We start from the raw sequence: 26,977 nt of genomic DNA on the forward strand, positions 1-26,977 counted from the left end.
GGCAACTGGCTTTTCCAAGAGGCCATAACTATAAGCAAGGAAAGAGAAGTGAGAACTATGGGGATTTGGGCTACTTCATCAGCATTTGGACCACTTTCTCATGTAACTTACTTGTGTCTTCAGGGCCTGCTAGAGTCCTATCTAATACACACTGCTTCCATTTTATGATGGACTGCTGTCATACATGTCCAGCTTTGTGGCTTGATGGGCCAAATATCACCAATTACATGATGGTAAACTTAGGTCTCATGGTAACTTGGTGGCCTGTGGCTAAGCATTCAGTCTTTACTAAGGCTCAGTAGCAGGCTAAAAGCTGTTTCTAAAGAAGAAAGTAGTTATCCACAGAGGGTGGCAGGTCTTTGCTCCAAGCTCCTAAGAATCTGCATTGCGATTCTCTTATGGAGCCTGCCAGAGGCTCAAAACAACATCTCTATTTCCCCCTGACATTTACAGCACCACTGAATCTTCTGAATCACATGCCCAATTGACAGAGTAGCTTGAGCAGCAGCCTAGGCCTATTACTGAGAGCCTATTAATCTGGTTCCCCAACAAAACCACCAGCTTTTCAGGTTACTCAAAAAATGAGCCAGAGCAGCACACTTCAAATGAGGAATATGTTGCCTTTGAAATCCACAGAGGTCAGCTAGGCATTGTGCCTTTTTCTTTGGTTGTATTAAGAGGAGGCCAGATGCAACAACTTACCTTTCACCATAGTAGGGATACCTCCACATGCCTCACATCACTGGACACCTAGAAATTTCACTGAGGTGGAAGGCCCCTGAATTTTTGTTGGATTTACTCCCATCCTATGACATGCAAATGCTTTACTAATAAATCTGGAAGAGTTGCTACTTCTTGCTCACTATGTCCATTCAGCATAATGTCATCAATATAATGGACCGATGTGATGATTTATCCATACCTTAAACTCATGGTCTCCCAGTCTAAGGGCTACTTAATGTAGCTGAGACCTTGGGAGCTGTCAGGCATGGAAAGTAATGCTGGCTTAACAAATCTAATTAAGGGATGCTATGGCCTGGGAGTGGGAGGGTGGAACAGCCTTCCAGGCAGTAGGCAGGGAGCATTAACCAAGTGCTGGCTATATGCAAAAGCAGGTGGGGAGCAGTATTGTGTAGCCTCATTTGATAAGTTCTGCTGTGGCTTTCCTGGTTCAGTGAATGTTAGGCTATCTCCTGGTGAGCTCTCAAGGAGAGAAAGGGTGGGGGCAGCAGATAGAACTTGGAGGAGAGCTGGCGCAATGGGTGTAAGTCAAAAATGGTATGTAAGTAGGGGCCACCTGGCAAGAATATTGTAGCGAAGGTGCAAGTATCTGGTCTATTATGACTAGATTAGGTTTAAGATTCTCCTTACCAATCCTTCTTGAGGGATCCTGAGAGAGCCCAGGGAGGGCTCCAGTCTACTCTAGGTAGCGGGTACCAGGGTAGAGCCTACTGGAGCTGCTCCTGGGGCTCACTGCCTTAATACTGGGTTACTTGGTGCACTCACAACAAAGGGCCAGTGCTCTGCTTGCCAAGTAGCAGGCCAGCTAATGCCAGAGAAGAGAGATCTTAGCTTGATCCCTTCAGCAGCAGGAGGGAAGTAAAATAACCTTGTGGAGACCCACTTTAAATAGCCTAAGACATCCCAGCCATGGGTTGTCTGCTGAAGGTAAATTAATATCAAAGCATGTTTTTTTATCTTCCATACTGTAGACATGTAGGGGATAGAAATATAAACAGCAGAGGCTGCAACCCATGTGGAAATCTGGGATATATATCTAGGGATTGCCAGTGCTCTCTAAATCTCTCTAGTGCTCACTAGGCCTGGGTTCCAACTCTCATACATTGTTAACCTCTTCCCTGCCCAAATTTCATTCCCTTCTCCCTCCTATGTCCAACAGTGTTCTAGTCTGCTAGCTGCCGGAATACAATATACCAGAAACGGAATGGCTTTTAAAAAGGAGAATTTAATAAGTTGCTAGTTCACAGTTCTAAGGCCAAGAAAATGTCACAATTAAACAAGTCTATAGAATGTCCAATTGCAGGCATCCAGGGAAAGATATCTTGATTCAAGAAGGCCGATGAAGTTCAGGGTCTCTTTCTCTCAAGTGAGAAGCCACATGACAAACACAGTCAGGGCTTCTCTCTCAGCTAGAAGGGCACATGGCAAACACAGCATTATCTGCTAGCTTTCTCTTCTGGCTTCCAGTTTCATGAAGCTCCCCAGGAGGCATTTCCTTCTTCATCTCCAAAAGCCACTGGCTCATGGACTCTCTGCTTCGTGGTGCTGCAGCATTCTCTGCTCTCTTCAAATCTCCTTCATTCTCCAAAATGTTTCTTCTTTTATCAGACTCCAGAAATTTATCAAGACCTACCCAAATGGGTGGAGACATGTCGTCACCTAATCCAGTTTAACAACCACTCTTGATTGGGTTACATCTCCAGGAAGATGATCTAATTGCAGATTCAAACATGCAGTATTGAATAGGGATTATTTTGCCTTTATGAAATGGGATTTTGATTAAAACATGACTTTTCTAGGGGACGTGCATCCTTTCAAACCAGCACAAACAAGGATGCTCTCCTCAATAACAAGGGATCTTTGTGAGCAAAGCTTTCCCAGCTATCGCCAGTTATTCTTGACCTGGTTCTACACTATCCAAGGTCCTAGGGGCAAACAGTCTGTGACAACTAAGGTCCTCCTGGCACAAAGGAGGTACTCTGTGCTCTACTTTTCCCAGGGCACAGAGTACCTCCTCTCCACCAACACTCCGGTCCCCTTCCTGCTCTGCATGCTTCCTGGGGTAACTGATCTGGAACCTTCCCTGTAGGCACTGGTACACACACACACACACTCTGCTATCAGAATTTGAACTCAATTTTCATTAACTGAGATGAGGAAGACTATGGAAGAGCAACTTTGGGTGGTGGAGGAGATCAGAAACTTATTTAAGGACACACTGAGTTGGAGATACTTTTAGATATCTGTATTAGTTATCTAATTTCTCTCTCAAGAAACAGGATCAACAGGGAACACTCGCAAATATAAAATTTATAATAGTGTCTCACGTGACCATGGGAACACAGAGTCCAAAATCCATAGGGCAGACTGTGAAGCCGAAGAAGATTCCAATGGAGGGTCTGTATGAACTCCACAAGAGAGGGTCCCCAGCCAAAGCAGCAAGAGAGCCCGTCTCCTCTGAATCCTCCTTAAAAGGCTTCCTGTGATTAGATTAAGCATCACTCATTGCAGAAGACACTCCCCTTGGCTGATCACAAATGGAATCAGCCGTGGGTACAGCTGATGTGATCATGATTTAATTCTACGAAATGTCCTCATTGCAACAGACAGTCAGCACTTGCCCAACCAGACAAACAGGTACCAGCACTTGGCCAAGTTGACACATGAACCTGACCATGACAATATCCAACTGGAGATGATAAAGAAACAGGTGGCCCTGCTTTTGTTTAGCATAATGGAGATGTTTTGGTGGTGGATGGTTGTGATGGTAGCACAGCACTATGAAGTTAATTAACAGCACTGAGGTTCATATGTGAGTGTTGTTGAGGGGGCATGTATTAGGTTGTATATATGGTAACTGAATAAAAATTTTAAAAAAATCCATGAACTGGCACTACAGAGAAGGTGAACCTTAAGTTGAACCATGGACTATGGTAATGGTACAATGATGAAGATGTGCTTTCATCAACTGTAGCAACTGTCTCACACTAATTCAAGGTATTAAAATGGGGTAGCATATGATCCTGTATTTTATGCTTGATTAAACCTACAACTTCTCAATAAAAGAAAAAATAAGCAGTTGAATATATAAGGCTGCAATTCAGGAGATGGGTCTGTGCTTGAAATATAAATTGGGAATGATCAGCATTTACATGGTACCTAGTGTCATAGGATTAGATGAAAACATTGACAGTGAGTGTAAGTAGAAATCGATGATGTTCACAGCAGTGGAGCATGTCAAATCAGACATTAGAGAGAACAGAGGGAACTAGCCAAAGACAATGAAAAGAAGCAGAAGTAAGGTAGGAGGAGAAACAGGAGAATGTGGGTCCTTCTTTCCCCTTACCTCTCTTTCCAATGTTTTTTTTTTTAGGGGGTGGGAGGACTTGTTAAACAACTGCAATTTATTGGTTCATGGTTTTGAGGGTAGGAGAAGTCCAAAATCAAGACATCATCAAGGTGATGCTTTCTCCATTAGAAGACTATGGCATTCTGGGGCAGGTGATTCTTAGATAGCTTGGGTTTTTGGTCACACACAATGCACATGGCAGCCTTACTGGCTTCTCTTGGCTTTCTCTTTTGGATTCATATGATTTTCGGCTTCTTCCTGTGACTTTCTCCTCCATGTATCTAAATTTCATTCTACCTACGAAGGACTCCAAAATAGGATTAAAACTCATCGTGATTAAGACCCACCTTAGGCCATACCTTAATTGAAGTAACTTCATGTAAATGTCCAATTTATAAGGGTTCACACCCACAGGAATGGATTAAATTTCAAAACAACCTTTCCTGGGGTACTTGGCTCTGCATCACACCATCTTTTACATTCACACCTAATATACTTTTTTCCTACTGTTCCAATGATCATTTTAATTTTTGTTCTCACTTTACTTCTTTTGGTTTCACTTCTCTTAGCCTCACTCTTAGGTAAATAAAAAAGTTTTCTATCAGAGCACATGAGCCAAAGTAGATATTTACCAAGTAAATACCATCCTTTTAATTGAGTGTTTCTTTTAAAAAGGGGCAGAGATTGTTGCTGAGTGCCTTAGTTACAATAGAAGGATCAGCCAGAACATCAGGTTACCCGTTTCTGTGTGTCCACGGCCAGCTTACCAAATGGTACTGAAGTTATTTTCATTATTGTTGTTGTTGTTATTGTTCAGGGACGCTTCAGACCTCGCAGCACCCCTCCCTCCTTCCTTCTTCCACTCCCCACCCCCTGAGATCCAGAGGGCAATGAATGTTCGCATCATTTCATTTGGTCCAGCTGCCAAGCTGGGAACAGATGTTGTATTGTTAACACAAAGGAGAAAACAAACAGCTCCACTCTCCTGTTCACCCTCTGTCCTCCCTCCTCCCAGCCCACTTCCCACCCCCACCCCCACCCCCCTTCTTCACCCTCTGATGAAGATGGGAAAACAATGAAGGGAAGAGGATGGGGCTCCAGTGAGTAATGCCATCCTCCTAGGCCCCTGACCGGAGGCGCACTCCCAGGCCCTATTTACAGCAGACACGGGTTCTGTCAGCTGAGCAGGCTTGCTCGTGGCTGGTGATGTGAGGATGCGCTCACTAAGAGCCTTGAGAGAAAGAAGACAATGGCCCTCTTCTGCTTGTGGCCCCAGTAATGAATTCACCTGAATTTCAAGGGCAAAAGCTATGATCAAAAGACAATCTCAGAGACAGAAGGGAAAGATTTCTTGGCTGGGATCAATCTTTATATATTTGAGTAACTTTCCTTTGAAACATTTTAAGAGATCGGGTGAATTAATTTCTCTTCCGGAGACCACAAGTTTAGACTCCTTTGCCTTTTCTTTCACTCTTACGCGGACCCTTTGCCATGCAGGGAAGTGCGGCGGTGGTGGAGGATGGTTGCACTTGGTGTGGTAAACATAGGAAATCTAGAGCAAAGGCCACATGTGAATAGTAACGTGGAGATGAGGAGGTTAAGTTAAAAGAAGTAGAGCATGCAGGCCTTGTCAGTTAGGCCAAGTTGTTGAACATCTCTTGAAGTTAGCAAGTGACAGTGGAAATAGTTTAGGCAGGATGGATCAGAAGAGAGAGCTCATTAAGAGGCTACTGTAGCAATCTTAATTGCAGACAGCAAAAGTCCTAACTAAGTAGGATTAGAGATGGTTCAATTGTCAATGAGACAAAATCACCAGGGCTTAGCAACCAATTAGACAAGCTAAAAAGAGGAAAGGGGGTGACTAAGGATGACCAGGGCTGGAGTAAGACCTCTAATGGCTCTAAACCCTGAAAGGTCATGCTACCTGTGGCAATTCTGTTGGAACCATTCCCTTGTACATACATACAAAATAAAGGTAATGCCTGACTATAAAATAAGTATGAAGAAGTCCAACAAGTTTCTGTTTTCTTCCAGCATGGCTACTTTGATATATGTTGTTTGTTTGTTTGTTTTTTATTTCATAATCATAAACTTAGTTCTGTAATCCAGCTAGACATAGAAGGAGAGGATAACGTAGACCCCAAAGAACTGCAGCAAGAGCACAATGACAGGATACTGAGGCAGACCAGGGGAGGTGGGATCTGAGTTACAGAAGGAATGTTCTGGTGGTTAAGATAAAATACAGATCAAATTTATTAGATTTGTCCACAGTTAGCAATGGTGATCTTCTTGCTGGTCTTGCCATCCCTGGACCCAAAGCACTCCATGGCTTCTACAACATTCATTCCCTCTTTCACCGTACCAAAGACCACATGCTTGCCATCCAGCCACTCAGTCCTAGCAGTGCAGGTGAAAAACTGGGAACCGTTTGTGTCGGGTCTGACATTGGACATGGACAAGATGCCAGGACCTGTACACTCTGGATGAAGTTCTCATCATCCAAGTTCTCCCTGTAGATGGATTTGCCACCAGACCTGTTATGACCTGTGAAGTCACCACCCTGGCACATAAACCTCAGAAAATTCTGTGCAAGTAGGAATGCTTATAACCAAATCCTTTCTCCCCAGTGAAACAGAGCATGAAAATTTCCTGCTGTCCTTGGAATTTTGTCTGCAAACAACTCAAAAGAGACTCAGCCCAAGGGCTGGCAGTTGACAGTGATATTGAAGAACACGGTGATGTTGACCATTGCTGTGGGCATGGAACTGCGGCAATGGGCAGCAGTGTCTGCCAGCTATATATTTTTTAAGTACCTAACTCTTTCAAAATAAATGTTTGGTGGACTTCATGTTGGGGCCACAAGGTGGATGACTGTGCCTCTCACAAAGGACAGGCAGGCTGGAAGAGGAGTAGGGGAGTGATGAGGAGAGGGGGCGATGAGCTCAGCTTTGGCCATGGGGAGTCTAGAGAATCAATGGAGACAGACACTGCCAGAAGGCAGCTGATTAGATGAGTCTGAAATGGAGATGGCAGAAATGGGCATTATCAGTATTCATGTAGGCGGAGAAGTCATGGGAGAGGATAAGGTCATCCAGGGTGAAATACCCATTGTGCTTATCCTAAACTGTTCTTGTAAAGTTGAACACAATGTTAAAGTTCACATAAAAATCTGGATATCTGGCTTCTCTTAAAAAATTGGAATATATGCTGTCCTTTGGTCTGCATTCCTGCCAGGTAGCAATGGACTGTAGTCAAGTGCAGCTGTCCTCTACCAGGAGCATCTATTCTCAAGTTCACTGCAGTCCCCAACACTCACTATTATCTGATTCGTGGAGCAGACTTCATTCATTTACATTATCTGCAGGACCCTTGGTAGGCATTTAGGTTTGTGCCCACATCTGAGGACAATCTATATCATGAATTACAAAATCTAAAATGAGTGATCCCAGAGTGCATGGGTGGTCCAGTGATAGAATGCTCACCTGCCACATAGGTAATTCGGGTTCGATTTCCAGCCCATGCATACCCTGCCCCCCCAAAGAAAAAGTGATCTAAAATGAGTGATCCCAATAGTTAAGCCACAAAAATTCAGGGAAAGGAGAAATCTGAATTAAATAGTTGAGCAAAGCTTCTTAGTCTGAGTATTGACAAGTGGGTAACATAAGGACAGGCAGATAAATGGGTCAAAAGATGAAAAAGTGAAAAACACTTCCTTTGGATTCAAAGACAGACTTGATACATTTGCATGGAAGACCAGGGATGGTCTAAGGAAACACAGATCAGGCACCTTCATTTAAAATCTGAACACTCTTTGTTTTCAGAGCAGGGAAAAGACATTTCAACTTATTTGTAGACAGTGTTATCTCTAATTTCTTTATTTCCACCATCTTGTTGCAGACAGCTTCCTAGTCAACAGCAGTTGTCATAGAGTGACATTGCAAGAAGCTGTTCCCTTGAAAGCCAAACACAAAGGTCATATAAAATTAGTGTTTCGTATCTATATAATATTACAGCTGTTTTGTTTGGCACAATCATGTTGATTCCAATTTCATGAGTTGTCATAATATTCAAATCATTTTTCTTTTCGTCTTTTCCGAGTGGTTGTTTATGCCCATCCTAAAAGAGCGTGTTTTTCAAGTTCAATGAGCTAAAGTTCCAGCCTGCATCCAGTACAAGGTTGCAAGCTTGAACAGCATCTGAAATGACCTCAAAAGGTAATCACTTGTTTCATTCCTTTGATAAGTTCAAGGAGGAAAACAAGCAACCCACCCTAAATGATAGACAGAAAGGCACTGAACTTTTGTTCTACTAACACATTGGCCTTTGTTTCAAGGACCTGGCCTTTGCACTGTCTTTTTCTTTTTCTTTTTTTGCATGGGCAGGCACCAGAAATTGAACCCAGGTCTCCGGCATGATAGGTGAGAACTCTGCTGGCTGAGACACTGTGGCCCATTTCCTGCCTCTTGAATATGACCAGAGATGTCTGAAAGAGACTTTTTGCCTGATCACCCTAAAATATAGCCAACCAGTTGACAAATTTCACCCTAAATAAGAACAGACAGCCAAAAAACATCACATATTTAAGGAAGGTTCTCGTTTGCAAGCTGCCGGAATGCGATATACTAGAAACAAGATGGCTTTTAAAAGGGGGAGTTTATTAAGTTGCAGGTTTACAGTTCTAAGGTCATGAAAATGTCCAAATTAAAGCAAGTCTACGAAAATGTCCAAATTAAGGCACCAACAAGAGATTACTTTCATTTAGGAAAGGCCAATGAAGTTCAGGCTTTCTCTCTCAACTGAAAAGACACATAGCAAACACGCCGATGTTTGCTAGCTTTCTCTCCAGGCTTCTTGTTTTCATGTATGTCTGCTTCATCTCCAAAGGTCTCTGGCTGGGCTCTGCCACTCTTGTGGCTCTCTTAACTCTGAAGCTTTTTCCAAAATGTTTCTTCTTTTAAAGGATTCCAGTAAACTAATCAAGACCCATCTGGAATGGATGGAGTCACATCTCCCTCTAATCAATGGTTAATACCCACAATTGGGTGGGTCACATCTCTGTAGAGTTAATATAATCAAATTTCCAACGTACAGCACTAAATAGGGATTAGAAGAAGTGGCTGCCTCCACAGAATAGGTCAGGATTAAAATATGGATTTTCTAGGGTACATAATCCTTTCAAACTGGCACACCCTTCAATATGAGAGATGGAGATAAAAACAAACAGTAAAGCAAGACCCTGGTATGTGCCTGGGTATAGGCTATGGTAGAAGAGGCCATAGAGAGGGTGGTGGGAGAGGAGAAAAACAGGTGGTGGTCTAAGGCATGCGGGGTCCCTGCCAGCCTGAAAGTTCTTTGCTCTGTTTAGCTGCAAAATGTTTGTTTTCCAATCTATCACTTCTGAAAGGGGACTGTGTTCCTGTATCTTCTAGATTCCAAACCAAAATTGAAAAAAATAAAAAAAAAGGCTGACCTCACCCAGCTAATGGAGAATGAGGTATAAATGGCTTTTGCCTCCTATACAATGATTATTCTTTCAAAAATTATCTTTATGAACACTGCAGCTGTGTTCTATAGATTGACAAGAAGAGTCTTTGCCAACCCAGGAGAATTGTTCATCCTTTGGCAAAGGAGAAAATGTCAAGAAGCATCTAAGGACAGATGACAAAGTGAAACACGTACGAAGAGCCCACCTGAATGGCCTTGGAAATATTGTGCCATTTCTTGATATTGACCTTCTGTGTTCCTTGAGTGATTCCAGATCTCTCTACAGCTCTCCTACCCTCCAGAGTCTTTGTTGGAGCATGGATCTACCTCACTACTGCATAGTTCACATCCCTTCCCCAGCCAAATTGAGCTTTGACTTTTTTTTTTGGTTGGATATGGAGTTACTTTTTCAGTGACTGAAGAATAAATTGTACCTGTAAGGAGAATCCTACAACTCAATGTCTAATTGCATTTTGTTAGGAATTCTGTGCTTCTAATTTAGAATGAATAGTTTCTTAGGTTTCAGAAAGGAGAGGGGCATAAAAATTGAAAAATAGGGAAAACCTATTTTGAAAGTTAGCATTAATAATGACCTTCATTCTTGTCTTATATTTGCACTAGAAGTTAAGCATTGTAATTCTTAAATCTTTTGCCTTATTCATAAAGTACTTTGTTATAAAAAAAAATTGATTATAGGGCGAGCAACAGTGGCTCAGTGGCAGAGCTCTCACCTGCCATGCAGTGTGCTGGTTTGAAATGATGTATGGACCCTAGAAAAGCCACGTTTTAATCCTAATCCGATTTTGTAAAGGCAGCTACTTCTTCTCATCCCTATTCAGCACTGTATGTTTGAAACTGTAATTAGATCATCTCCCTGGATTTGTGATTTGATCAAGAGTGGTTGTTAAACTGGATTAGCTAGAGGCGTGTCTCCACCCATTTGGGCGGGCCTTGATTAGTTTCTGAAGTCCTATTAAAGAGGAAACATTTTGGAGAATGTAAGAGATTTCTGAGAGAGCAGGAAGACATAGCCATGAGAAGCAGAGTCCACCAGCCAGTGACCTTTGGAGATGAAGAAGGAAAATGCTTCCCAGGGAGCTTCGTGAAGCCAGGAGAAGAAGCTAGCAGATGACACCATGTTCACCATGTGGCCTTCCAGATGAGAGAGGAACTCTGCCTGTGTTCACCATGTGCCCTTCCACTTGAGAAAGAAACCCTGAACTTCCTCGGCCTTCTTCAACCAAGGTTTCTTTCTCTGGATGCCTTAGTTGGACACTTCTATAGATTTGTTTTAATTGGGACATTTTCTTGGCCTTAGAGCTGTAAACTAGCAACTTATTAAATTCCCATTTTTAAAAGTCATTCTGTTTTATTGCATTCCAGCAGCTAGCAAACTAGAACATATGGAGACCCGGGTTTGTTTCCCGGTGCCTGTCCATGTTAAAAAAAAAAAAAAGAAAAGAGTAAAAAAGTGAATTATACTGTAATTTGTAACTTTCACTCACCTCATACTTTAAATCCATGAGGAGTGTTTGCACGTAGGATAATTGTAGAATCTACATTTTTTATATTGCTGAAATGAACATATGGGAAAAGAATTTAAACAATAATAATAATAATAATAAAAAGATCCTGGAGGAAGCAGAGGTAATACAGAAAGCACAGAAAAACTACCACAAATCTATAATTGGTTTCTATTTTATCTGTAAAGAGATAGAGATTGCGTCTGTGAAACAAGTATGAAACAACAAAAGGAACCATGAAAATAAGAAACTTAGTGCTTGAGAATTAAAGACATCATGAACTCAGTGGAAAGTCTAGTAAATAAAGTTGAAAATATATCCCAAAAGGTAGAAAAAAATCATAAAGTGATGGATTAAAAGTGAAAGAAGATTAAGAAATAATTAGAGAACCAATCTAGGGAGTCCTTCCTCTAACCAATGATATTTTTAGAACGTGAAAGCAGAGAAAATGATAGAGACGTAATTGTCAAAGATAGCTCAAGAAATTGAAGAACACAAACATATGTCCATTAGGTACATAACATAACACGTTAAAAGACTCACGCTAAGATAAGTCCTCTTGGAATTTCAAAATACTAAGGAAAAATAAAAGCTTCCAGGGAAATAAATAGGTTATGTACAAAGAAATGGGGACTAAGAATAGAAGCACACTTTTCAATGTCACCACTAGAAGCTAGTAGAAAAAAAATTTTTTTTGAAGGAAAATTATTTTCAACTACTCCCAACTAAAATCCCCAATTAAATATAAGCATAGAATATGGATATTTTCCATGCAAGGAAAATTTCAAAAAGTTTACCTCCTGTGTACTCTTCCTCAGGAATTTCCAGAGAATGTACCCCAATGAAATGAGAGAGTAAACTGAGAATGGGGAAGATATGGATCAAGGAAATAAGAGATGCAACATGAAAGACAAAGGAAATTCCTGAGATGATTGTGGAAGGAAGTCGCATATGAATGCTTTGCAGCACACTCAGAGAGCCAGGCTGTTTTGGTTTGCTAATGCTACTGGGGTGCAATATACCAGAAATGGGTTGGCTTCTACAATGAGGATTTATTAACTTATAATTTACAGATCTTAGGCCATGAAAATGTCCCAGTGAAGGCATCAACAGGATGATACCTGGACTCTGAAGAAAGACCACCAGGAACTGGGACACCTACATCAAATGGTAAGGCCCATGGCTGATGTCTGCTGACCTTCACTTCTGGGTTCCATTTGCTTTCAGCTTCTAATTCCAGTGGCTTTCTCTCTGAGTGTAAGTGTGCCCTCTCTTAGCTCCTCTGGGATTTTCTTTCCAATCTCAATCAGTGTTTCTCTCTCTAAGCTGTCTCTCAACTTTTTCTATCTTTTATTCTTTCATGAACACTTCAGTAAAAAGGATCGAAGCCACCTTCAATTGGGTGGGTCACATCTCAATTGATATAACTGAACCAAAATGTTCTACCCACAATAGGTGTGCACCAACAGGAATGGATTAAAAGGACATGGTATTTTCTGTGGTACATCCCAGCTTCAAACCAGCACACAGGTAAAAGTGGAGCAGGAGAATTGAGGTTCTTGGAAGGAGGTTTACAGAACAGATGTACACAGGGCAGGCTTCAAGATGAACATATAATTATCTCCTTCCTCCACAGACATGTTGTTTGACCACATGGAAATTTAGATAGAAAGAAAATTGAATGGAGTAAAAGAATTTAGTCCTAGACACAAGATAATTTAAAGGGAAAAAAAGAAGAATGCATATAATAAATAATGACAAAAAAAAAAAAAAAACCCAAAAGGTTGAAATCCACCACTTGGCTTACCATGAAAAATAGTCATAATAACGTAACCACTGAACATTGTTTTAATTCTCCGTTGGAGGAATTGGACACATGGGAGGAGTAAAATGGGGGGCGGTTTAAGACAGCTAAAACCTTATCTACGGTAAAACAAAAAAAAAAGGCCAAATTACTAGTCAAGTGACAGAGTATGAGCACATTACTTTTAAATATGGAGGTACATATCCCAAAAAAGACCTGAAAGAGTTGAATGTAAATGCCTCTAGGGAGTAGGATATAGGGAGTGTAGTCAGAGGCTGCAGAACTAGAGGCATACCTTGTTTTATTGTGCTTCACTTTATAGCACTTTGCAGCTACTTTATTTTTTTACAAATTGAAGTTTTATGCAGCTCCATGCAGACCACTTCTATCAGTGCCATTTCTCCAACAGCATGTGCTCAATTCCTGTCTGTGTCGCATTTTAATTAAGATATGTGTGTTGTTTCTTTACACACAATGCTGTTGCACACTTACTAGACTACAGTACAGTGAAAATAGAACTTTCATATGCACTAGGAAACCAAAGAGTTCATATGACTTGCTTTATTGTGATTTTTGCTTTATTGCAGTGGTCTGGAACTAAACCCACAATGTCTCCGAGATATGCCTGTACAGTGGTCCTAAGTGTTTTTAGCATATTTGACTTGTTTAAATTTGGAGCATATGTCACTTTGATTCAAATTTAAATTAATTTACTATCAGAAATAAATAGGACCTCAAACAGTTTTGGAATAACTGTGCACCTACCAGGGTGGTTACTTGGAAAAGATAGCAATTCATTAGATACATCTGTTCTGGAGTGCTTGTCAAGCAGTTACAACCTGGAGTCACAACTCTCCTATATACAAACACCCATGTGGGTGAACACTTATCCCACGTGACCAGACAAAAGCTGCTTCTGCCAGTCTGTATTGCAGGAGGAAGGAAATTGGACAAGCCAGACAAAAATAGATGCCTGTGTGGGATGGAGATAATTTTACATCCCTCTTTAAGCCTGCTATGTGTACCTATATGATGACAGAAGTCTTAACTGTGGATAGGGTTGAGACCAACAATTCGTTCTCAGCTTTACTCAAGTGGTCTGGACAAAGCTATAGAAAAACAGAATAAAATCTGCCAAGTTGCTAAGATTTGTAGTATCTCTCCCAGCGAAGACTATCAATAGTTAGTCTGGGGAAAAAGAAAATCCTACTTAAAAGGGCTAGAACACTTCACACTGAAGGGTAAGTGATAGAAAGAGCTTTAGAAATCATCCAATTCATCTATATCATGAGGTCCAGAGAAACCAAGGAACCTGACCAAAGTCAGACACAGCTAGTTTCCATCAGAACCGGATCCAGAATCCTAGATAGAGATCCATACTGCTTAGCTCAGAGTTTGACCAGTAACCTTAAGAGAGACAGAAAACAGAACTGAACACAGTTGTAATTCTGAGGCTTATGATCCCCCTACCACTCCAAACTCCCTACAAAGCAGCAGTAATAAAAGGAGAGCTATTAGATACAGTACAAAACAGAGTTACTTCTGTCTGGGCTGCCAACCTCGGGGGATAGACAGACCATGTATTCAACAAAGATTTATTGAGCACCTGCATTGTTTTGAAGGGCTTCCAAATGGAGGTATCTAGTGGGTGGGTGGGATCTGAGAAGAGAGAATTCAAAGTCATCAACATATGTTGGCACTGTTGCCACAAGAATGAGCCCCAGAGGGATGGCTGTGAAACTGAAGAATGAGGTTGCCCAGGAAGAATGAGTACACTGACAAGGGAAGATGCTCAAGACAAAAAGGAGTTCCTGAAACCTACAGCTGTCTCTGAATAACTGTCTTGGACATTGTTGTGTTCCTCATTGCTTATATTTCTCTCTAGTATTCAACGTGTGTTATAAATAGGTACAGCTGATGTTTGTTAAAAAGGAAGTGGGGGAATTTAAAAGTGGGCAGAAGCATTTGAGATGAATATTGGAGAAGCTGGTGGGACGATTTCAAGACTTCCTGCAGAGAAGGCAGCTTTTGCCCACTCTGTCCCCAGGCTTGTACTGTTGCCACTAGCATGAGCTCCAGAGGAAGTCAGGGAGGACAGGTGTTTCCCAGAAGGGTCAGTAGAAGGCCAGCCATCCCTCTGCAAAGTGGACTTAGTTCAGATCAGGTAATGTGCTGCTCAGAGCCAGGTGGCATAAAGGTTGGGCAAATATGCACATTCTGTGCATTGAGGGCAAAGACCGAGGAGACTGAGACATGACTAGAAAGGTTATCATATGCTGAAAGCAAAGAGAAAAAGGCAATGCCATCCACCTTTCACCTTGTTTTGTATATTGCTCAGAGAAAGGTCATTTTGGAAGAAATAGAAATTCGAAGTAGAGAACTGGTGACTCGGCCCAGAAAGGGGTGCTGATTTCTTTGCCCTAAGATCCAGGAGATTTTATGAACAAGGACTCCCCATCCTTCCCCAGGTTCTGATTGCACTAAGTTCTCCCTGGAGACTCCCTGTCTGGGATTTCAAACACAAAGGAAGTAGAGAGAACTGAAAAGCACCACAATAGGGTAGAAAGAGCCAGGGTTTGGAGCCAGGTAGCCTAAGCTTGAACTCTAACTTTGATCATTATTATGAGTGAGACCTTGTTAGAGCTATGCAAATTCCACAAGTCTCAGTTTCTTCATCTATAAAATGGGTATGATATTTACTTCAAAGGGTTGAGTGAGATAATTTTTACAAAAAGGTACCAATGGGTACTTAGCAAGTGCTCCCTTGCTTCCTACTTCAACCTGTTCATCTTACTCTCAAAAGCCACCCCTAAGCAGGCAAAATAATACTTCATCATGACTCCTGCAACTTCTGTACAGATGATAATGCTCTCAGCATTTTCTCTGTTGTCCATCACTAGGTAGAAGTTGACCATTATGTCATCAAGGTATTGCACACTAAGCATTGCATGCTCTGATCATTGGGTATGAGCTAGAATGCTTTTGTAATTCTCAACTCTCTAGCTAATTTTTGGAAAAAACAATTACACTTCTTGGAGTTGTCAGAGGTAGTGAAACCCTGACGTAGTTCCTGGTTTTCTGCCCTCTCTAAATCCCTAGAATGCCTCAAGCACCTCAGTTTAAAGACATCTGCCATATCCACACTGTCTTTTCTGGTCCATCTCCCTGGTGTATAAGTGGTTCCTTATTTGTCCATTTTTCCTGAAGTTCATGTCCTCAAGCGCCGCAGGCAGTCTGGATAAATTTAGCTCTTTTCAGGACCCTTTCTTGACTTTGTTCCATGATTGTGGAAGGCTTGGGCTGGCTCCCTTCCTTTTGAGAATTTCAGAAATGAATGACATACAGGAGACAGCTGATATAGGGAATGAGAGCAATTTTAGGTAATGTGAGAAATACATGAAAAACTTCAGGCTTGGTTCCTGGAGTTTTGCTAACTATCTGGGGAGACAAAACGAACTGCATGAAACAAGGACACAAGACTCAGGGCCAGATTGTGAGGAAAGACAAGGGCACATGATGGGGAGGCTTTATGAAAGAAGGAGGTTTGAGTTGGACCCTGAAAGACGGGAAGGATTTAAACAGATACAGTGGAAAGGGTCAGACTTATCAGGTAAAAAGAACATCTAGAACAAAAACAGGAGGAAAGAATTGGTCCACGGTGGATACATTCTGTGCCTTAGGGGATGTCTCACTCCAGTGGCAACTACGTACTAGGGGTGGAGGGAAAGAAAGAATAGGCAGAGGATGGTCATTATCTGTAAGACTTTTGGGTCTAAGCCATCACCCAATAAACCAACCAGTCAAAGTTCACCCAATAGCAAACTCAGGTTCCTGTTTAAGAAAGGCTGTTTTGTCCTTATTTCTCATAGGAACCACTATGCATCGCCTATTTTTTTTCCCAGTCCCTATTAAACCCCAACCCTATATAACTGTCCTTGCTTCATAGAGAATCATGTATAAAAGCATCTATAGAACCAAAATAATCCACACCAGCTCTGTAAGATTGCTCATGCACCTGCTCAACTGTGTGGGTCTCTAACAACAGCTGGGGCTGCAGATATTTGTTGGAGTAATCTACCACTTGGTGGTGGTCAGGGCCACTAAAAGTGCAATATTTTAGGGAATTGGTTTCAAGGGGCCGTGAGATGAATGGCTGTGCCTTGAATAGATGAGGAACCCAGACATTTCTGAGTGGCTATTTCCCCTGCATGTGACTAGGCCCAGGTGTCACTGCTGCCACCCTAGCTGATCCACAGAGAAGGGCATCAGGTCTGTTTAAAGGATCTGTCTGACACATCACATGGAGAAATTGGTACTTAAAAACAGCTATTTACCAGGAAAGTAGAACTCCCTGTAAAACAAAAGGTTAGTATACTGTCCCCAGTAACTCTTTAAACCAAAGCAAACATTCAGGCAGGTCATGTTTGCTCTGCACAGTTCTTGTTTTCTGCCCTTGGTCACCTGATTCCCAAGGTTCCTGGTTGATTCCCTCCCCAAGATTATATTCAGAAAGGGTGGCTGATAATACCAAAGAGCAGGGGTCTCTAAAAGGTAAGTAGCTTAGGGGCACACGGTAGCTCTATTGTAAAGTGACACAACTTTCCTTCTCAGAAAAGACAAGGATCTTGACCAGGAAAAACCCACAAGAATCTGGAAGATCTAAGCCCTCCACCTGTATGTGAGGATTCTATTTTAATCGATGGGAAATACATCAAATATTGTCTACAGAGATATTCCTCAAACCAGGAGTCTAAACCATCAAGGCAACACAAAGGCACTGAAATCAATATTGGAGAAGCCTTGAACGCAATGGTCACAGCGACAGTGGCAGAGTCTGGGAAGTTGGAACAGTGTAACCCAGCTTTTCCATGGGTATCCCCAACTCCTCCACCTGTCACCTTCTAAGATATGTTACCACACTAAGTCATGTCGGTTAGAAAATCTTTATTAATCTTTGCTAAGAAACTTACAATTTTGCTTTGGGCACAGTACAATATATTTATCCAACAAAGAAAATAGTACAAAGCAATATGTAACTAAATAATAAGTGGCATAAAAAATGCAGGGTGAGAGTGGCCTAGAATACACTATAAAAAGGCATTGCCTGTAAGGGAAGTTGAAGTCTTTCGCCTGACTCCCAGTGCTGTCCATAGTCTGGCCCCAACCTACCTTTCAGCTTTATCTCCCAGGATTTGTCCTTTACAGTCAAGCAGGACTCACTGTCCCCCAAGCTCACCTTGCTCGGACCTACCTCCATGGCTGTTTTTTCCACTTAACATGATGCTTTCCTTCCTCTCTGCTTCTCCAACTGCTAACCATCTTCAAGGTCTGGCTCACATTTCTCCTATTCTTTGAAATATTTCCAGCCCACCCCAGCCCTTGGTGACTCATGTACTCTTAACTCACAGCCCTCTTTGTCCAACCAGCACATCATACACAATACTTATTGTCTGGATTCTCCTTTGTTCATCAAATCATGTACAGTCTTGTGATGGCTCTAAGTTTATCTTGACCTATTACTTAACCTTTAATCTCTCTCCATATCATCTTCCCAAGTATATTATTCTCTCTTTTGGATATCATGTAGCAACTAACTAGCATGAGGCCTAATATACAATATTTCAATAGCAATATTGAAAACCTTTTGATGATCAACTATGTTTCCTGATTTTTCCCACCTGAGGAGGGTAAGGGCTGGAGCTAAACTTTATTGAGACTCTGTTATGTGCATTTGTTTGGCACCTTCAGAACATCGTATCATTTAAACTTCACACCTGTCTGAAAGGTAGGTATAATATGTTCAATTTATATATTATGAAAATGAGGTTCAAAGAGATCAGATAAATTTTTCAAGATCAGAGAGCAATGTTGAGATGGAATTGAGATGACAACTCTGGTAAGCCAAACTTGGAATTACTATACTCTTTTGACTATACCACATGGCTTCCCACCTGAATGTCTTTGGGCTGGTTGTTTAATTTCTCTGGGTCCCTCAAGTGTCCATCTCATGACTTCCTCTTCATCACTCCATGCACCTTCATTCTCTTCAAGCCATTTCAGAGAGTTGTTTTCCTAGATCCCATTGCATGCCTTCATGATTATATGCGATTGCTTTACCATTCTCTTAGCCTGGAAAGTTTCCTTCTGTCTTTTCCATCTTTAACATCTTACTTATTCTTGGAAGCCCAGCTGAAATGAATACTACTTCCATGAAGCTCTCTGTAATTTTACCTTATAATAAAGCTAAATGTCCTCCTTCTGAATCCCCACAATCCATTGCTTCTCCCACAATTGAGAATTCACTTCATTCTGTTCCAAATTCCAATCAGTCATTTACCTCTCTGCTTCCAATCCTAGGCTGTAAGCAACACAAGGGTAGGGAGAGCATTCTTTTCACCTCTGTATCCTGGGCCTGCCCGGGTACGACAGAAGTGTGGTCTCCCAAGAGTCTGATAATGAAGATGACTGACAACTGCCATCTTTAGCATCAATAACATCTCACACCTTCAATGACTGCCCAGGTAAGGAGACATCGGATATCAACCAAAACCAAGAAAAAGAAAGGTCAATCCAAGTTCTCATATTTGTTCCCAACTCTCATACTAGGTATTGCCCCTTGAGGACATATAGTCTCTAGCTTTGAGTGATGCATGAATGATTCTATCTCCCTTCTTATGTCTAATCTGTTTTCAAGATAGTTAATGCCATAGGGAAAGGCTGTCGTAATATCTTTTCCTGTTTTTAAATAGCTGAGGAAAAATAAATACCTTTAGGAATTAGGTGTAATGTCTAGGTTTGAAGCAAAATAAATAAATGACAGCTGTTCTAGTTTGATAGCTGCCGGAATGCAATATACCAGAAATGGAATGGCTTTTTAGAAGGGGAATTTAATAAGTTGCTAGTTTACAGTTCTATGGCTGAGAAAGTGTCCCAGTTAAAACAAGTTTATAGAAATGTCCAATCAAAGGTATCCAGGGAAAGACACCTTGGTTCAAGAAGGCTGATGAAGTTCAGAGTTTCTCTCTTAAGTGAAAAGGCACATGGCAAACATGGTCAGGGTTTCTCTCTCATCTGGAAAGGCACAGAGTGAAAATGGCATCATCTGCTAGCTTTCTCTTCTGGCTTCCTGTTTCATGAAGCTCCCCAGAAAGCATTTTCCTTCTTCATCTCCAAAGGTTGCTGGCTGGTGGACTCTCTACTTCTCATGGCTATGTCATTCTTCTCTGGTCTCTCTGAATCTCTCTCTCCAAAATTTTTCCTCTTTTACAGGATTCCAGTAAACTAATCAAGACCCACCTGAATGGATGGAGACATGCCTCCACCTAATCCAGTTTAACGACCACTCTTGATTGAGTCACATCTCCAAGGAGATGATCTAATTACAGTTTCAAACGTACAGTACTGAATAGGGATTAGAAGAAACGGCTGCCTTTACAAAATGGAATTAGGATTAAAACATGGCTTTTCTAGGGTACATACATCCTTTCAAACGGCACAATTGCTATATGTGGTAGGTTGAATTATGTACCCCACTGGGGGGCAGGGGGGGCGGACAGGCGGGGGGGATCATGTCCTTAATTGTAATCCATTTCTGTGGGTATGAACCTATTGTAAATAGGACTTTTGAAGATGTTTCTAGTTAAAGGTGTGGCCAACTTAATCTTGTCACTGAAGACTTTATAGACAAGGCCACAGAGAGAAAGCCATGGGAAGGAGCCCAAAGAATAAATGGAACTTGGAAGAGAAAGGAGAGGCAATGCCTTGTTGTTCTAGTTTGCTAGCTGCCAGAATGCAACACACCAGATACAGATTGGCTTTTAATAAAAGGGGATTTATTTTGTTGGTTCTTCAGAGGAAAGGCAGCCAACTTTCCACTGAGGTTCTTTCTTAAGTGGGAGGCACAGGATAGTCTCTGCTGGTTTTCTCTCCAGGCCCCTGGGTTCCAACAACTTTCCCCGGGGTGACTTCTTTCTGCATCTCCAAAGGCCTGGGCTGAGCTGCGAGTGCTGAGATGAGGAATGCCGAGCTGCTTTAGGCTGTGCTACATTGCGCTCTCTCATTTAAGCACCAGCCAATTAAGTCAAAGGTCACTCATTGCAGCAGACACGCCTCCTAGCTGACTGCAGATGTAATTGGCAACAGATGAGGTTCACGTACCATTGGCTTGTGCCCGCAGCAACAGAACTAGGTATGCTCACCTGGCCAAGTTGACAACTGAATCTAACTAACACACTTGTGTTGGAAAAGCCAAGAAACTCTGAGGCCTGCCAGCCAACCAGATGATACTGACTCAAGAGGAAGCAAGCCTTCTAGCTTCTGAAAGTGTGAGCCAATAAATTTCTGTTGGTAAGTCAACCCATTGTATGGTTTTTGTCTCAGCTGTCAGGAAACTCAGACAATATATGAGTGACACACACACAGAATGAGAGAGAGACAGAGAATGAAGAATATCAAAATGCAGGTAGACATTTGTTTGATTTGGCTTATTGAGTTTTGCCCCTTCCCCAGAAGCTAGGACACATTACATCTAAAGATGGAGATTGAGTTTCCTCCTCAGCAAGCAGCCACAGAGGAATGGTAGTTAGGAGGCCAGCCCAGCAGAAAAAGTCAGTATGGTGTCTGGAAGCCAGGAATCAGCACATAGCCTGTCTTTCCAGAGGACTCAACACCAAGCCCAGCTGGGGAATTCAAACAATGAAGGTCTTTAAAAGCAATCACAAGGATAAAAGTTTACAGAACAAATTTTATGTGGCATGCTATCCCTGCAAGACAGATCTTGAAAGTTTGAATACTATAGTTCTAGTTTCTAGCACAGAGCCTAAGACATAGTAAGCATTTAATACCTGTTTAGTGGATACCATGCTTGTGTTTCTTTCTCTTCTTTTATCCTTCCTCTGTCTCTTTTTTTTTTTCCTCCTTACTTCATCTCTATTTTTCCCATTCAGGACCTGTTGAGGCCCTAATTACTAATATGGTTATGAAACTCCCTTCTCCATTTCACCCTCGGCTCCCAGGTAATATATGAATACTCTTTGTGAAGTATTACATTTTAAATTCTTCTTCTTCTTTTTTAATTGCTGGTTCCATTGTTTTCTTAATACCAAAGCATGAATCTACCTCTTGGGTAATCATAGCCCTGCTCCCATTCCTTCCTCTTTACCCTCACATTCTTCTCACTTCTTTCCCCCTTCCCAGGGGTGTCAGTCTCTCCATAGTCCAGCTGCTGACCTACAAAAATGAGAAACTTGGCTCTGGAGCCATTCCTTGGGAACTCTCCCTTGCATCTTGCATCAGGTTGCTTTGAGGGGGATTGGAGGATGCTGTTGGCTGTCCTACCCACATTCCACTCTTCTCTCCTGTACTAGCCCCAAAGAACCCAAATATTACCAAGAACTATTCCGTGGGAGGTGGGGAGAGGGCATATAGGCTGTGATGGTGGCCCTTTTGGACTGTAGCTGGCCACAATCTCTATTGAAAGTGCTGCATTCTTTTCTGGAGTACAGCCACATTAGGGGCAACCCAGGGAATAGGATAATGATTGTCAATGTGTTGACATTTCTTGGGAAAAGAGAGAAAACCTCCTCATCTCACCCAGATTTCTTTTTGCAGAACCCACATTGCATTATTTTGCTTTCATGAGCTCCAAAATATACACCCACAGAATTTTGAGTCCTGACTTCAGTTTTCAGTTAACTGACTCACAGTCCATCTCAAAGGAAGCTTTCTCATCAAGGGATGAGCCTTTCAACAGGGGCAATGGGCAGCTCTTCTCTCCCCTTCTCACCCACCATGACCACAGATCTCATCTGAAGAGCCTGTTCTTCCAATGAAGGGTGTTTTATTCTCGGTGGTCCATCTGGGTCCTGCCTTCCTGATGAATTTACAGACAAAAACGTGTGTGTAGGTGTGTGCACATGTATATGGTATTGAGGACTGGTGATGTTAATGCAGTCAATGCAAATTCAAAGCCAATTCCTAGCTAAGGACACTGTCTACATCTTAGAAGGCAAATACCCCTTCATTAAATGCAGATCATTGCTTTGGAAGAATTTTTTTTTTTTTTTTTTTTTAGAAATCATACCATTCTACATATGCAATCAGTAATTCTTAACATCATCACATAGATGCATGATCATCGTTTCTTAGTACATTTGCATCGGTTTAGAAGAACTAGCAGTATAACAGAAAAATATATAGAATGTTAATATAGAGAAAAAAATAAAAGTAATAATAATAAGAACAAAACAAACAAAACAAAACAAAACAAAAACCTATAGCTCGGATGCAGCTTCATTCAGTGTTTTAACATGATTACTTTACAGTTAGGTATTATTGTGCTGTCCATTTTTGAGTTTTTGTATCTAGTCCTATTGCACAGTCTGTATTCCATCAGCTCCAATTACCCATTATCTTACCCTGTTTCTAACTCCTGCTGAACTCTGTTACCAATGACATATTCCAAGTTTATTCTCGAGTGTCGATTCACATCATTGGGACCATACAGTATTTGTCTTTTAGTTTTTGGCTAGACTCACTCAGCATAATGTTCTCTAGGTCCATCCATGTTATTACATGCTTCATAAGTTTATCCTGCCTTAAAGCTGCATAATATTCCATCGTATGTATATACCACAGTTTGTTTAGCCACTCGTCTGTTGATGGACATTTTGGCTGTTTCCATCTCTTTGCAATTGTAAATAACGCTGCTATAAACATTGGTGTGCAAATGTCTGTTTGAGTTTTTGCCCTTAATTCCTTTGAGTAGATTCCCAGCAATGGTATTGCTGGGTCGTATGGCAGTTCTATATTTAGCTTTTTGAGGACCCGCCAAACTGCATTCCACAGTGGTTGCACCATTTGACATTCCCACCAACAGTGGATAAGTGTGCCTCTTTCACCGCATCCTCTCCAGCACTTGTCATTTTCTGTTTTGTTGATAATGGCCATTCTGGTGGGTGTGAGATGATATCTCATCGTGGTTTTGATTTGCATTTCTCTAATGGCCAGGGACATTGAGCATCTCTTCATGTGTCTTTTGGCCATTTGTATTTCCTCCTCTGAGAAGTGTCTATTCAAGTCTTTTTCCCATTTTGTAATTGGGTTGGCTATCTTTTTGTTGTTGAGTTGAACAATCTCATTATAAATTCTGGATACTAGACCTTTATCTGATATGTCGTTTCCAAATATTGATTTCCATTGTGTAGGCTGTCTTTCTACTTTCTTGATGAAGTTCTTTGATGCACAAAAGTGTTTAATTTTGAGGAGTTCCCATTTATTTATTTCCTTCTTCAGTGCTCTTGCTTTAGGTGTAAGGTCCATAAAACTGCCTCCAATTGTAAGATTCATAAGATATCTCCCTACATTTTCCTCTAACTGTTCTATGGTCTTAGACCTAATGTTTAGATCTTTGATCCATTTTGAGTTAACTTTTGTGTAGGGTGTGAGATATGGGTCTTCTTTCATTCTTTTGCATATGGATATCCAGTTCTCTAGGTACCATTTATTGAAGAGACTGTTCTGTCCCAGGTGAGTTGGCTTGACTGCCTTATCAAAGATCAAATGTCCATAGATGAGAGGGTCTATATCTGAGCACTCGATTCGATTCCATTGGTCGATATATCTATCTTTATGCCAATACCATGCTGTTTTGACCACTGTGGCTTCATAATATGCCTTAAAGTCAGGCAGTGTGAGACCTCCAGCTTCGTTTTTTTTCCTCAAGATGTTTTTAGCAATTCGGGGCACCCTGCCCTTCCAGATAAATTTGCTTATTGGTTTTTCTATTTCTGAAAAATAAGTTGTTGGGATTTTGATTGGTATTGCATTGAATCTGTAAATCAATTTAGGTAGGATTGACATCTTAACTATATTTAGTCTTCCAATCCATGAACACGGTATGCCCTTCCATCTGTTTAGGTCTTCTGTGATTTCTTTTAGCAGTTTTTTGTAGTTTTCTTTATATAGGTTTTTTGTCTCTTTAGTTAAATTTATTCCTAGGTATTTTATTCTTTTAGTTGCGATTGTAAATGGGATTCGTTTCTTGATTTCCCCCTCCGCTTGTTCATTGCTAGTGTATAGAAATGCTACAGATTTTTGAATGTTGATCTTGTAACCTGCTACTTTGCTGTACTCATTTATTAGCTCTAGTAGTTTTGTTGTGGATTTTTCTGGGTTTTCGACGTATATTATCATATCGTCTGCAAACAGTGATAGTTTTACTTCTTCCTTTCCAATTTTGATGTCTTGTATTTCTTTTTCTTGTCTAATTGCTCTGGCTAGAACCTCCAACACAATGTTGAATAATAGTGGTGATAGTGGACATCCTTGTCTTGTTCCTGATCTTAGGGGGAACGTTTTCAATTTTTCCCCATTAAGGATGATATTAGCTGTGGGTTTTTCATATATTCCCTCTATCATTTTAAGGAAGTTCCCTTGTATTCCTATCCTTTGAAGTGTTTTCAACAGGAAAGGATGTTGAATCTTGTCAAATGCCTTCTCTGCATCAATTGAGATGATCATGTGATTTTTCTGCTTTGATTTGTTGATATGGTGTATTATATTAATTGATTTTCTTATGTTGAACCATCCTTGCATACCTGGGATGAATCCTACTTGGTCATGATGAATAATTCTTTTAATGTGTTGTTGGATACGATTTGCTAGAATTTTATTGAGGATTTTTGCATCTATATTCATTAGAGAGATCGGCCTGTAGTTTTCTTTTCTTGTAATATCTTTGCCTGGTTTTGGTATGAGGGTAATGTTGGCTTCATAGAATGAATTAGGTAGTTTTCCCTCCACTTCGATTTTTTTGAAGAGTTTGAGGAGAGTTGGTACTAATTCTTTATGGAATGTTTGATAGAATTCACATGTGAAGCCGTCTGGTCCTGGAATTTTCTTTTTAGGAAGCTTTTGAATGACTGCTTCAATTTCTTTACTTGTGATTGGTTTGTTGAGGTCATCTATCTCTTCTTGAGTCAAAGTTGGTTGTTCATGTCTTTCCAGGAACCCGTCCATTTCCTCTAAATTGTTGTATTTATTAGCGTAAAGTTGTTCATAGTATCCTGTTATTACCTCCTTTATTTCTGTGAGGTCAGTAGTTATGTCTCCTCTTCCATTTCTGATCTTATTTATTTGCATCCTCTCTCTTCTTCTTTTTGTCAATCTTGCTAAGGGCCCATCAATCTTATTGATTTTCTCATAGAACCAACTTCTGGCCTTATTGATTTTCTCTATTGTTTTCATGTTTTCAATTTCATTTATTTGTGCTCTAATCTTTGTTATTTCTTTCCTTTTGCTTGCTTTGGGGTTAGCTTGCTGTTCTTTCTCCAGTTCTTCCAAATGGATAGTTAATTCCTGAATTTTTGCCTTTTCTTCTTTTCTGATATAGGCATTTAGAGCAATAAATTTCCCTCTTAGCACTGCCTTTGCTGCGTCCCATAAGTTTTGATATGTTGTGTTTTCATTTTCATTCGCCTCGAGGTATTTGCTAATTTCTCTAGCAATTTCTTCTTTGACCCAGTCATTGTTTAGGAGTGTGTTGTTGAGCCTCCACGTATTTGTGAATTTTCTGGCGCTCTGCCTATTATTGATTTCCAACATCATTCCTTTATGGTCCGAGAAAGTGTTGTGTAAGATTTCAATCTTTTTAAATTTGCTAAGACTTGCTTTGTGACCCAGCATATGGTCTATCTTTGAGAATGATCCATGAGCATTTGAGAAAAAGGTGTATCCTGCTGTTGTGGGATGTAATGTCCTATAAATGTCTATTAAGTCTAGTTCATTTATAGTAATATTCAGATTCTCTATTTCTTTGTTGATCCTCTGTCTAAATGTTCTGTCCATTGATGAGAGTGGTGAGTTGAAGTCTCCAACTATTATGGTATATGAGTCTATTTCCCTTTTCAGTGTTTGCAGTGTATTCCTCACGTATTTTGGGGCATTCTGGTTCGGTGCGTAAATATTTATGATTGTTATGTCTTCTTGTTTAATTGTTCCTTTTATTAGTATATAGTGTCCTTCTTTGTCTCTTTTAAATATTTTACATTTGAAGTCTAATTTGTTGGATATTAGTAT

General features: G+C 40.8%; 1 long non-coding RNA gene and 2 pseudogenes across 2 annotated transcripts in view; 2 read left to right on the forward strand and 1 right to left on the reverse strand.

Annotated features, from left to right (window-relative positions):
• Nucleotides 1-6,345: 6,345 nt before the first annotated feature.
• Nucleotides 6,346-6,839, reverse strand: LOC143678890 (peptidyl-prolyl cis-trans isomerase A pseudogene; annotated as a pseudogene).
• A 2,721-nt stretch (nucleotides 6,840-9,560) lies between these two features.
• LOC143678891 (microsomal glutathione S-transferase 1 pseudogene) lies at nucleotides 9,561-10,014 on the forward strand (annotated as a pseudogene).
• Nucleotides 10,015-19,237: 9,223 nt separating this feature from the next.
• LOC143678892 (uncharacterized) overlaps nucleotides 19,238-26,977 on the forward strand; it is a 93,343-nt gene continuing 85,603 nt past the window's right edge. For both annotated transcript variants that reach the window (XR_013173465.1, XR_013173464.1), the window contains exon 1: nucleotides 19,238-19,422. This is a non-coding gene — a long non-coding RNA (uncharacterized LOC143678892). The remainder of the gene's footprint in view (nucleotides 19,423-26,977) is intronic.

This window comes from Tamandua tetradactyla, chromosome 4 (assembly GCF_023851605.1).
Source record: "Tamandua tetradactyla isolate mTamTet1 chromosome 4, mTamTet1.pri, whole genome shotgun sequence".
Taxonomy (NCBI): domain Eukaryota; kingdom Metazoa; phylum Chordata; class Mammalia; order Pilosa; family Myrmecophagidae; genus Tamandua; species Tamandua tetradactyla.